This window comes from Mytilus edulis, chromosome 8, assembly GCF_963676685.1.
Source record: "Mytilus edulis chromosome 8, xbMytEdul2.2, whole genome shotgun sequence".
Taxonomy (NCBI): Eukaryota; Metazoa; Mollusca; class Bivalvia; order Mytilida; family Mytilidae; genus Mytilus; species Mytilus edulis.
Genome location: NC_092351.1, coordinates 33,793,579 through 33,805,619, shown reverse-complemented (window position 1 = coordinate 33,805,619; position 12,041 = coordinate 33,793,579). Strand labels below are relative to the sequence as shown.

The 12,041-nt window shown below is 32.4% G+C and overlaps 1 long non-coding RNA gene across 1 annotated transcript; it reads left to right on the top strand.

Moving 5' to 3' along the window:
* The first annotated feature begins 2,996 nt into the window (after positions 1-2,996).
* Positions 2,997-7,909, top strand: LOC139486975 (uncharacterized). The gene is made up of 2 exons (XR_011655699.1): positions 2,997-4,140; positions 6,981-7,909. It is a non-coding gene; the product is annotated as an uncharacterized lncRNA (long non-coding RNA).
* Positions 7,910-12,041: the final 4,132 nt, after the last annotated feature.

Sequence of the window (12,041 nt, the reverse complement as noted above, 5' to 3'; positions counted from 1 at the left end):
ATAGAAGGAGGGACATTCAACGTCTGTTAAAAATTAACAGTCATGAATTTTAGAATAAAGAATTGATTTTGTTTAGCTGAAAAAAGTCAAAAACTAGTATTACGGAAGCTGACAAAAGAATTAAAGAGCCGTTTAACATAAAATTGTCTATATCTTGAGTAAGCACTTATGAATTGTCTTATAATTTCGTAATAACTTGTCCCAAAAGTAGTTAACCACACCGTAAAACTATCATTGAAAAAGCGTAGATGCGATTTTGTTAATTTTCACTTTTTTCTAAAAGAAATGCACAATGAAATAACCGTGTTCTGGGGGTCTATGTGGATACATTACTCGGTGTTCAAGTGCTAATTGACAGCGCATCATCATACAATGGCTTTCAATTGTACGATTGAAAATTTATGGGGCGTAATTGGGAAATACTTTTATTTACTATAAGAACATGTCTGTACCAAGTCAGGAATATGACAGTCAATCGATTTATGACTTTTAAACAGCGATATACTATTGTTGCTTTTATTTGTTATCTTTTGAGTTGATGTGTTTGAACTTTTGTTTTTTCAAATTGCTAAGGGAATTTCTGTTTAGAAATTTCCTCGGAATTCGATACTTTTGTTATTTTACTATTGCTGTGTTTGATAAGGGTCTTTCCTTCTTGCCTTTTTCTTTGAGATCGGTATTTTTGTTATTATTTTTTGGGGAATTAAACAGGTTAAAAGACGAAAAATATATAAAAAACCGTATTCAGAGGCTTCCAATCAGAAACCGATAGATTATATTAGCTAACTGTTAAACGTGTTTTACATCTGGTGTAAGTGATCATTTGTCTGCATCAATATGATATAAACGCTTATTCCTGACTATAATATTATATTTGATAAAAAAGCAGAAAAAAGAAAAAAAATCGTCATTTACGGGAATACCTCCTACAGGGAGTCATCTGACAGCTGCTTAAGAAGAAATAATAGTTATAAAAGTTAACGGACGACGGACGAAAGATTACTGACGACAAGGGATGGCAATGGCTGTCACTGGTCCTTTGGTCCAGGTTGGATAAACAGTAAAAGCAAAGTAGATAACTTCAGTCAGTTGAAACTCATAAAATACGGTATAACTGTACTTTTTATTTATATATGTCAAATGTATTCTGTTAAATCAACTTACATCATGAATTCAGGTCGTGCTTAAGTATTTGAGACATATAGCAGTTAAGTTTTTCTGTTTCAAATTATTTGTTAATCAAAATGATTTAGTAACACGCAGCTGCAAATAAATTATTTGATTCTAAATTTATAGAGAACATGATACATACATAATTCTAGTCCCTGTATGATATTGTAGAAGATGTTCTATTCGTTTATGAAGTCGAGGAAAGTGAAGTCTAAATCATGTTGTATGCTGCAAAACTTATCAGCCATACAAGATCTTCAAAAAGATCTATATTGAGAAGAAAAAAGATCTATATTGAGGGAGAAAATTGATGCTCTCCAAAACGACGAGTGCGCATGCAGAACAGGATCTGGTTACAAGAGTTCGACCCGGTTTTGTTTTGTCCTTGTTGCCATGTCGTTAGATTCCTATTTTGTTCTGTTGCTTGTCTTTTCATCGTTTTTCGTCATTGTTAGTGTGTTGACTTAGTATCTCTTTGGTAAATTTCGCTTTTCTTTCTCAGACAAACAATTGTTCAAGTCCAAGGACGAAAGACATGTTTGTATTTCAAATGACATTATTGACATGATTCTGTTCAAATTGAACACATATGTATCACTTTCATATACCGTCTGTATCCTTTTTTACCTGTTAATATAATTTAATGGGTGTTTTTTATGCATTGAGTACTACGCGGGTTATTTAGTGTGCACCAAATTTCTGAAGTTATGTTTTCATAGACAGAAAAAGTATAACAGTCATTCCTTAAGAATATTTGTTTGATATATTCTATATTCAGGAATATGACAAGTGTTTTCTATCCAATTGATGTGTTTAAGTTTTAGATTTTGACAATCGGTTAGGGACTTCCGTCGGGAACTTTCTTTGGAGTGCTTTTTTTTATGTTTATATATTTTAAATATTTTAGACAGAAACCTAGGGACACAATTAAAAAAAATATATCGAAAAGGCTTTTAGTTTTCATCAAAATTATCATGTCCCTTTTTTTCCAAAATAAAAATAACAGTATATCATTTTTTTCTGATATTATACATATGAATATTAAAACAAGAAATAGGACTAAAGCTGCACAGCTATTATAGTATCGAAACAATTAACTATTTAATAAAGTCGATTTGATAAATTTGCTCACTTTAGTTTTAAGAATATTTTGATATTATGATATATTTTCTATAAAAAAGGGACGGAAGACACCAGTAGGACAGTCAAACTCACAAATAGAAAGCAACCCGACAACTTCAGGGCCGAGAACTATATTGCTCTATGAGGTTCATTAATTGACCCTTTTAACTTTTTTCATTTGAGGATCACTGATTAGTCTGGCTAAATCAACTATTTTCCTGGTATCTATAATGAGTTTTTTAACTTAGAAATTGAACTTAAGAAATGTTAAACCTTGAGACAGAAAACGTATTGACAAACGTTATATTCGAATTTGTATCTTTTGTTATTTTATCCCTGGTACATGTCAATTTTGTCTGTGTCATTTGATGATGCAATACATATATGAAAACAATATAAACATGTTAAGTGAATGATAATTCTATAAAACAGGAAGTTTTAGTGATAGAAAATTATACAGAGGTTTCATAACGTAGTAATTAATATGATATGATTTGATATAAAGATAAGACGTTTCGTGTTACATTTTACTCAACACTTTAATTATAGATATCTAATAATATCTATCTATAAGTTTTAAACGCTAGTACGCTCAAATTCTGATTGTTTTCTCCGTAAAATTCCTTTACCGTACCCCTTTTTAAATTTGTTTACAACAAAATAATTTAAAAACTATGTTGGATGATCACATTTGTAGTTACAGTTTAAATAGGCATGGATACAGTACAACAAGCGGGTATAGCAATTATTATATTCGGTCTTATTACCAATTGTCTGGGTTTTCGCAGATGCGATCCTGATAATGGACCAAGCGGAGTTTACGAATGTGTACCATTAGAAGGCTACGATCTGCCGCAATATGCAACATGCCTAACAAATTCCTATGCTGAGATGAAAACGAATTACCGATATGCTTGTGAGAAAAATCTGTATGGGATACGTCCTACATACTGCTGGTATCAGTGTATGGTTGAATTGCATGATTTGGATAACGGACAAGTTCAAAACGACTGTACATGTACCCTTGGACAACATGTGACAAAATACCCTTGGTTTTTCCCGACAACACAATCACCTATACCTGGACGATGTCACACTCCTACAGGATATGACTGCCTCTGGTTCAGCACTTGCTTAAATTCCAAATAGTCTTGTCATGGTAAGGTTTACAGAGAAGTGATTGAATTGGGTTCAAACTTTTGTAACTTTGCGTCACAAACTAAAAAGAAAATGGTTCTTTATGGTATGAAAATGCTCAGAAATGCTTTCAAGTTCAAATGGCTCCTGTTTTGAAACAATGGTTGCATCTCAACTGTTCTACTGTAGAACATAAAGCTATTTCCGTACGTAACCAATGTCTTTCAGAACCACTTGGTGTCATATCATTATGCGATTTGTCTCATGATGTTCAATGGACTATATTTTGGAGCATAAGAGAATCATTCGACACAAATCTTGTTCCAAGCATTGCGCATTTCATGCATGTAATTCAGAATTGTTCAACACCAGAAGAGGAAAGTTATATAACGGAAATGAGACTTTTCTTCTCGCTGACGGTCAATAAACACGTTACAAACAAAATGATTGAGGATTACTTTTCTATAATTGTAACAAAAATGAATTGGCAAGACAAAGGCATACGTTGGTTTTGCGTATTGTCTCAACACATAATTGTATATCTATCTATACCACCAGAAACCGATAAAAATCAAAATCAAATGATGAAATTCGCAAATGCCTTCGAAGATGGTGAATTTCAAGGGAACTTGATACAACTTGACAAAATGTTTGTGTGTAAAGACATTCATTGTGAAGATACGTACCTACACCGTAACGCCTCGTATCCAGGTAACCTTATATTTTAATCTAAATGTTGCTTTCTTTACACTTTTGTTTTAATTTTAAGATTCTGAATTTTACCATAATAAGTTAGAAAATCTAACTATGTATTTGCGTCCAATTAAACAAAATTTACAGAATCATACGTTTCACTGTGATGTGCTGTGCTTGATGCACACATATTTAATTAAATTAAGTTTAAATTAGAAATTTACTCCAAATGCTCATACCTTAACCATGTTAACGTGTTAAGGTATATCAACAACAGGTCATTTAGGAGGTTGTTGACGGCTTGTTTTTGTTAAACCTAAAATACATTCATTTGGTCATTTACAGTTTGTGTTTCGACTTTTGATCAAAGTGCACCGACTTGGAAAACTTTATTTATTTAAAGTAAAATGTTTTGTACATAAAAATCCAACTATTTAAAACAACCACAGCATGCACAGGTAATGTTGGAATATAATATCTGGAATTCCGACTTCCTTGTCAATAATGGGGTCTTTAAAGGACAATGGCTTTATACGAACGGTTATGTGGCTCTTTAAATCATAATGTATATATATGAATGTCTGAAAATGACAAAGATTTCTTTTATTAGACTCATTAAAAAACGTATTAAGACATTCGTTATCAAGCAAACAAACCAAAAAAAAAAAAAGAAAAGAAGACAAAAAGGTCAGTCGGATAAAGGAAACACAAAGAAAAATAAAAGAAAACAATAATGAACACAATACAATAAAATAATTATAAAACGAAAACATGGCAACTCGATGCCATCCAAGTTTAAATTTTCAAATTATAACAAAAAGTGAACCGTCCCTCTCAGAATCAAACTTTATCTGAAATATCCTTCATTTCAACCGATGTAGCGTCTTTATTCCCAGATCATATAGGACTAACATGAAAATGATATTCCTTAAAATTCTAAGACGATTATTTAAAAAAAATTAAATACTTTTTCTTTTAAGCCGTTTTTATTGCTTTGAAGATTTTGATGTTCTGATCAATATACCGTCTAGGTTCGAACTTTATCGGTGATTTGGACATTTTCCTTTTGATGTGTACTCTCTTCTAATGTCAGTATCAGTGGACTGGCCGTGATATAAAAGTTATTAGGTAAGTACGCAAATGACATGCGCGAATGCAACGCGTAAGGATCTACTTTCCCCTTTCATTCACAAAATTGCGCGTAATTGTTTTCGCTGAAACGCACAATATTTTTGGCGAATAAAACACTTGACATCGTTTGAAATGATTTTTTTGAAAATGTGAACAAAAAATGCATGAAAAAAAGAATTTAAAAAAAATGAATAATTGATATATGAAGTACAACTAACATACCGTCCTTGATTCCAATCCGAGTTTTTATCCATACAATACCAATACATAGCCTGTAGTCCGAGATTACTCTGACGTCCGACGGCTGTTTTGCTAGACTAGCTTGGGCCGTGGGACGTCAGAGCTCATCCCATATCAAAAAGTGGATATTTGCCCACCCAAAATAGAGACGCTGCTTCGTCGCTTCTTGAGCCGACTGAGGGCTTCATTCTCTTCATTTTTCATTTATCTCTTCATTTATGTAAGTTTCACCTACCTGCCAAACCTTTATTTTTCTATATTTGAACATTTTTCACAGACACCCTTCGGGCTCACCTGATATTTTACTTTGATAAAGTCTGTATCAAAAACAAAAAAGCTCTTTATTCTCTATATATTAGAGGGTTATGTTTGCCAAACAACTATGGTTACTGATAATGTTGTTGATAACCCCTTGTTATATGGTATATTGAGTCTGCAATCGTTGCATTAGTGTTAATCATCAATTATTTGTATCGTTTTCAATATAATAGAATTTGATGCGACAGTATACTAGTGAGCGGTTTATCTAGCTATAAAACCAGGTTTAATTCAACATATTCTACATAAGAAAATGCCTTGACCAATATGGCAGTTGTTATCCCTCGATTGATGTGTTTGAGAATTTAATTTAGCCATTTCATAAGGGACTTTTCTTTTTTAGTTTTATTCGGAGTTCAGTATTTTTGTGATTTTCCTTTTTTGTTGATTTTTGAAATACATGGCGCGTTCCCTGTCGTCGCAGCTGATCTATTGCTCCTTTTTGGATGGAAAGGCGATTCCAACAGTTTTTTTTTTAATTGGAATTTTCTGTCATAATTGACTCACACTGCTGTCGCCTTTATCTAAAGACAGGCCGTCGTGTTGAAATTCATTAAATGATAGTATGAACAATGTGATAGATAACAATATTGCACGATATGCAAACATGACTTTTTAACGCTTTTTGAGTTTAATGGATAAGAGAACTGCCTTACATTTTAATTTCAAATTGCTAATGACATGTCTATATAAAGATGTGAAAAGATGTGATTTCAGTGAAAATAATAGAACTCTGCATCAAAGTAACAATTAAAAGTAACCACACCATTATAGGTCAATGTACGGTCTTCGACAGGAAGCATTGGCCCACATCACATAGCAAGCTGTTTTAAAAGGCCACAAAAATAAATAGAGTAAAGCCATTCAAACTAGAAAACCTATACATATATAGAAACGAGAAACTATAAACACTTATGAACAACATCAACTAACGACATAAATGTATCCCGTTTAATGTTTGATATAAATGCATTCCATTTAATGTTCATGATCAGATATAGCTCAGAACGTGAATTATGCCTTTTTATTGTTAACCTGTCGATGCATTTATATATTATGATTTAGTTATAACCTCACATATTGCATTGATGCGTATCATAAACATATATATTGACAAACTTTCCCCAGATGTATATGAAATAGCAATGATGATAATATCTTTTTTTCAGAACAAACAAAACCTAGAAAGCACGAGGAAAAGAAAAACAGCCATGTTGGTATCATGGGGATAGGAATCGGAGTGTTGGTAGGAGTATTTGTTGTTGCTGTTTGTGTCATTTGCTTAGCAAGATGGGTACGACTAAACAGACCACGTGACATTAGACATTTCATCCTAACGGAAGACTAGGAGTAAACTTGTACATGGATTTTATTTCAATATGCAACTTTGGCGCTCACTGATTTATAAAAATTGCTACCCATTAAGTATCATGGTTTAATGATGTACATAGCTCGATCAGTGATTCATTTTTGAGAATTGTTTTTATAAACTTAATTAACGAAATACAAAATTCCTATGGATATTATTCTGGGAAGAATTCATTAAAAATCATAAAATCAAGATTTACATATTTTTTTCCTTGGCTTATGTTAACAACATATATCGAGTACTAACAACCATTTGAACGATATTTTTGTGTATGTGAGTCTGTGTGTGTTTGTTTAGAAATATTTTGTATACATATTTGACAGTTTTCCCCAAAAAGACAGAAACCTTACCAAGATCAGAAAATAGTCGAAGGGCATGGGACTTCAACACATCAAAAATATCGCGCACCCGGAGGAGTGCTTCATTTTGCTCTTGTTTCTAGTGATGTTTATATATGTTACCGGTAAATTATGAAGTGAGGGATATTTCCACGATCAATTACTTAAAACCTTTACTCATGTATTTTACTAGATACAAGGATTTTGTTTGAAAGATTGGCTGTATCTATAGCGTCCACATTTATTTTGACGTTATTTTCCATGTCAGCGCATCATTAATATCTTTTTGATATCAAAATAGAATGCATATAACACTGTAATAAGACTTTAACATATTGTGTTCATTGTTAATAATAGTGATTTCCTTATCAATAAATAACATATACCTTAATATCTATTTGCTTTACATTATTGACACTTGTAGTTTCATTTACCATCGAACTCTATTTCCATACTTATATGTTTTACACTAGTACTTTTGGGGCCCTTTATAGCTTGTTTTTCGGTGTGAGCCAAGGCTCCGTGTTGAAGGCCGTACTTTAACCTTTAATGGTTTAATTTTTAATATACCGTCTGTATCCTTTTTTACCTGTTAATATAATTTAATGGGTGTTTTTTATGCATTGAGTACTACGCGGGTTATTTAGTGTGCACCAAATTTCTGAAGTTATGTTTTCATAGACAGAAAAAGTATAACAGTCATTCCTTAAGAATATTTGTTTGATATATTCTATATTCAGGAATATGACAAGTGTTTTCTATCCAATTGATGTGTTTAAGTTTTAGATTTTGACAATCGGTTAGGGACTTCCGTCGGGAACTTTCTTTGGAGTGCTTTTTTTTATGTTTATATATTTTAAATATTTTAGACAGAAACCTAGGGACACAATTAAAAAAAATATATCGAAAAGGCTTTTAGTTTTCACCAAAATTATCATGTCCCTTTTTTTCCAAAATAAAAATAACAGTATATCATTTTTTTCTGATATTATACATATGAATATTAAAACAAGAAATAGGACTAAAGCTGCACAGCTATTATAGTATCGAAACAATTAACTATTTAATAAAGTCGATTTGATAAATTTGCTCACTTTAGTTTTAAGAATATTTTGATATTATGATATATTTTCTATAAAAAAAGGACGGAAGACACCAGTAGGACAGTCAAACTCACAAATAGAAAGCAACCCGACAACTTCAGGGCCGAGAACTATATTGCTCTATGCGGTTCATTAATTGACCCTTTTAACTTTTTTTCATTTGAGGATCACTGATTAGTCTGGCTAAATCAACTATTTTCCTGGTATCTATAATGAGTTTTTTAACTTAGAAATTGAACTTAAGAAATGTTAAACCTTGAGACAGAAAACGTATTGACAAACGTTATATTCGAATTTGTATCTTTTGTTATTTTATCCCTGGTACATGTCAATTTTGTCTGTGTCATTTGATGATGCAATACATATATGAAAACAATATAAACATGTTAAGTGAATGATAATTCTATAAAACAGGAAGTTTTAGTGATAGAAAATTATACAGAGGTTTCATAACGTAGTAATTAATATGATATGATTTGATATAAAGATAAGACGTTTCGTGTTACATTTTACTCAACACTTTAATTATAGATATCTAATAATATCTATCTATAAGTTTTAAACGCTAGTACGCTCAAATTCTGATTGTTTTCTCCGTAAAATTCCTTTACCGTACCCCTTTTTAAATTTGTTTACAACAAAATAATTTAAAAACTATGTTGGATGATCACATTTGTAGTTACAGTTTAAATAGGCATGGATACAGTACAACAAGCGGGTATAGCAATTATTATATTCGGTCTTATTACCAATTGTCTGGGTTTTCGCAGATGCGATCCTGATAATGGACCAAGCGGAGTTTACGAATGTGTACCATTAGAAGGCTACGATCTGCCGCAATATGCAACATGCCTAACAAATTCCTATGCTGAGATGAAAACGAATTACCGATATGCTTGTGAGAAAAATCTGTATGGGATACGTCCTACATACTGCTGGTATCAGTGTATGGTTGAATTGCATGATTTGGATAACGGACAAGTTCAAAACGACTGTACATGTACCCTTGGACAACATGTGACAAAATACCCTTGGTTTTTCCCGACAACACAATCACCTATACCTGGACGATGTCACACTCCTACAGGATATGACTGCCTCTGGTTCAGCACTTGCTTAAATTCCAAATAGTCTTGTCATGGTAAGGTTTACAGAGAAGTGATTGAATTGGGTTCAAACTTTTGTAACTTTGCGTCACAAACTAAAAAGAAAATGGTTCTTTATGGTATGAAAATGCTCAGAAATGCTTTCAAGTTCAAATGGCTCCTGTTTTGAAACAATGGTTGCATCTCAACTGTTCTACTGTAGAACATAAAGCTATTTCCGTACGTAACCAATGTCTTTCAGAACCACTTGGTGTCATATCATTATGCGATTTGTCTCATGATGTTCAATGGACTATATTTTGGAGCATAAGAGAATCATTCGACACAAATCTTGTTCCAAGCATTGCGCATTTCATGCATGTAATTCAGAATTGTTCAACACCAGAAGAGGAAAGTTATATAACGGAAATGAGACTTTTCTTCTCGCTGACGGTCAATAAACACGTTACAAACAAAATGATTGAGGATTACTTTTCTATAATTGTAACAAAAATGAATTGGCAAGACAAAGGCATACGTTGGTTTTGCGTATTGTCTCAACACATAATTGTATATCTATCTATACCACCAGAAACCGATAAAAATCAAAATCAAATGATGAAATTCGCAAATGCCTTCGAAGATGGTGAATTTCAAGGGAACTTGATACAACTTGACAAAATGTTTGTGTGTAAAGACATTCATTGTGAAGATACGTACCTACACCGTAACGCCTCGTATCCAGGTAACCTTATATTTTAATCTAAATGTTGCTTTCTTTACACTTTTGTTTTAATTTTAAGATTCTGAATTTTACCATAATAAGTTAGAAAATCTAACTATGTATTTGCGTCCAATTAAACAAAATTTACAGAATCATACGTTTCACTGTGATGTGCTGTGCTTGATGCACACATATTTAATTAAATTAAGTTTAAATTAGAAATTTACTCCAAATGCTCATACCTTAACCATGTTAACGTGTTAAGGTATATCAACAACAGGTCATTTAGGAGGTTGTTGACGGCTTGTTTTTGTTAAACCTAAAATACATTCATTTGGTCATTTACAGTTTGTGTTTCGACTTTTGATCAAAGTGCACCGACTTGGAAAACTTTATTTATTTAAAGTAAAATGTTTTGTACATAAAAATCCAACTATTTAAAACAACCACAGCATGCACAGGTAATGTTGGAATATAATATCTGGAATTCCGACTTCCTTGTCAATAATGGGGTCTTTAAAGGACAATGGCTTTATACGAACGGTTATGTGGCTCTTTAAATCATAATGTATATATATGAATGTCTGAAAATGACAAAGATTTCTTTTATTAGACTCATTAAAAAACGTATTAAGACATTCGTTATCAAGCAAACAAACCAAAAAAAAAAAAGAAAAGAAGGCAAAAAGGTCAGTCGGATAAAGGAAACACAAAGAAAAATAAAAGAAAACAATAATGAACACAATACAATAAAATAATTATAAAACGAAAACATGGCAACTCGATGCCATCCAAGTTTAAATTTTCCAATTATAACAAAAAGTGAACCGTCCCTCTCAGAATCAAACTTTATCTGAAATATCCTTCATTTCAACCGATGTAGCGTCTTTATTCCCAGATCATATAGGACTAACATGAAAATGATATTCCTTAAAATTCTAAGACGATTATTTAAAAAAAATTAAATACTTTTTCTTTTAAGCCGTTTTTATTGCTTTGAAGATTTTGATGTTCTGATCAATATACCGTCTAGGTTCGAACTTTATCGGTGATTTGGACATTTTCCTTTTGATGTGTACTCTCTTCTAATGTCAGTATCAGTGGACTGGCCGTGATATAAAAGTTATTAGGTAAGTACGCAAATGACATGCGCGAATGCAACGCGTAAGGATCTACTTTCCCCTTTCATTCACAAAATTGCGCGTAATTGTTTTCGCTGAAACGCACAATATTTTTGGCGAATAAAACACTTGACATCGTTTGAAATGATTTTTTTGAAAATGTGAACAAAAAATGCATGAAAAAAAGAATTTAAAAAAAATGAATAATTGATATATGAAGTACAACTAACATACCGTCCTTGATTCCAATCCGAGTTTTTATCCATACAATACCAATACATAGCCTGTAGTCCGAGATTACTCTGACGTCGGACGGCTGTTTTGCTAGACTAGCTTGGGCCGTGGGACGTCAGAGCTCATCCCATATCAAAAAGTGGATATTTGCCCACCCAAAATAGAGACGCTGCTTCGTCGCTTCTTGAGCCGACTGAGGGCTTCATTCTCTTCATTTTTCATTTATCTCTTCATTTATGTAAGTTTCACCTACCTG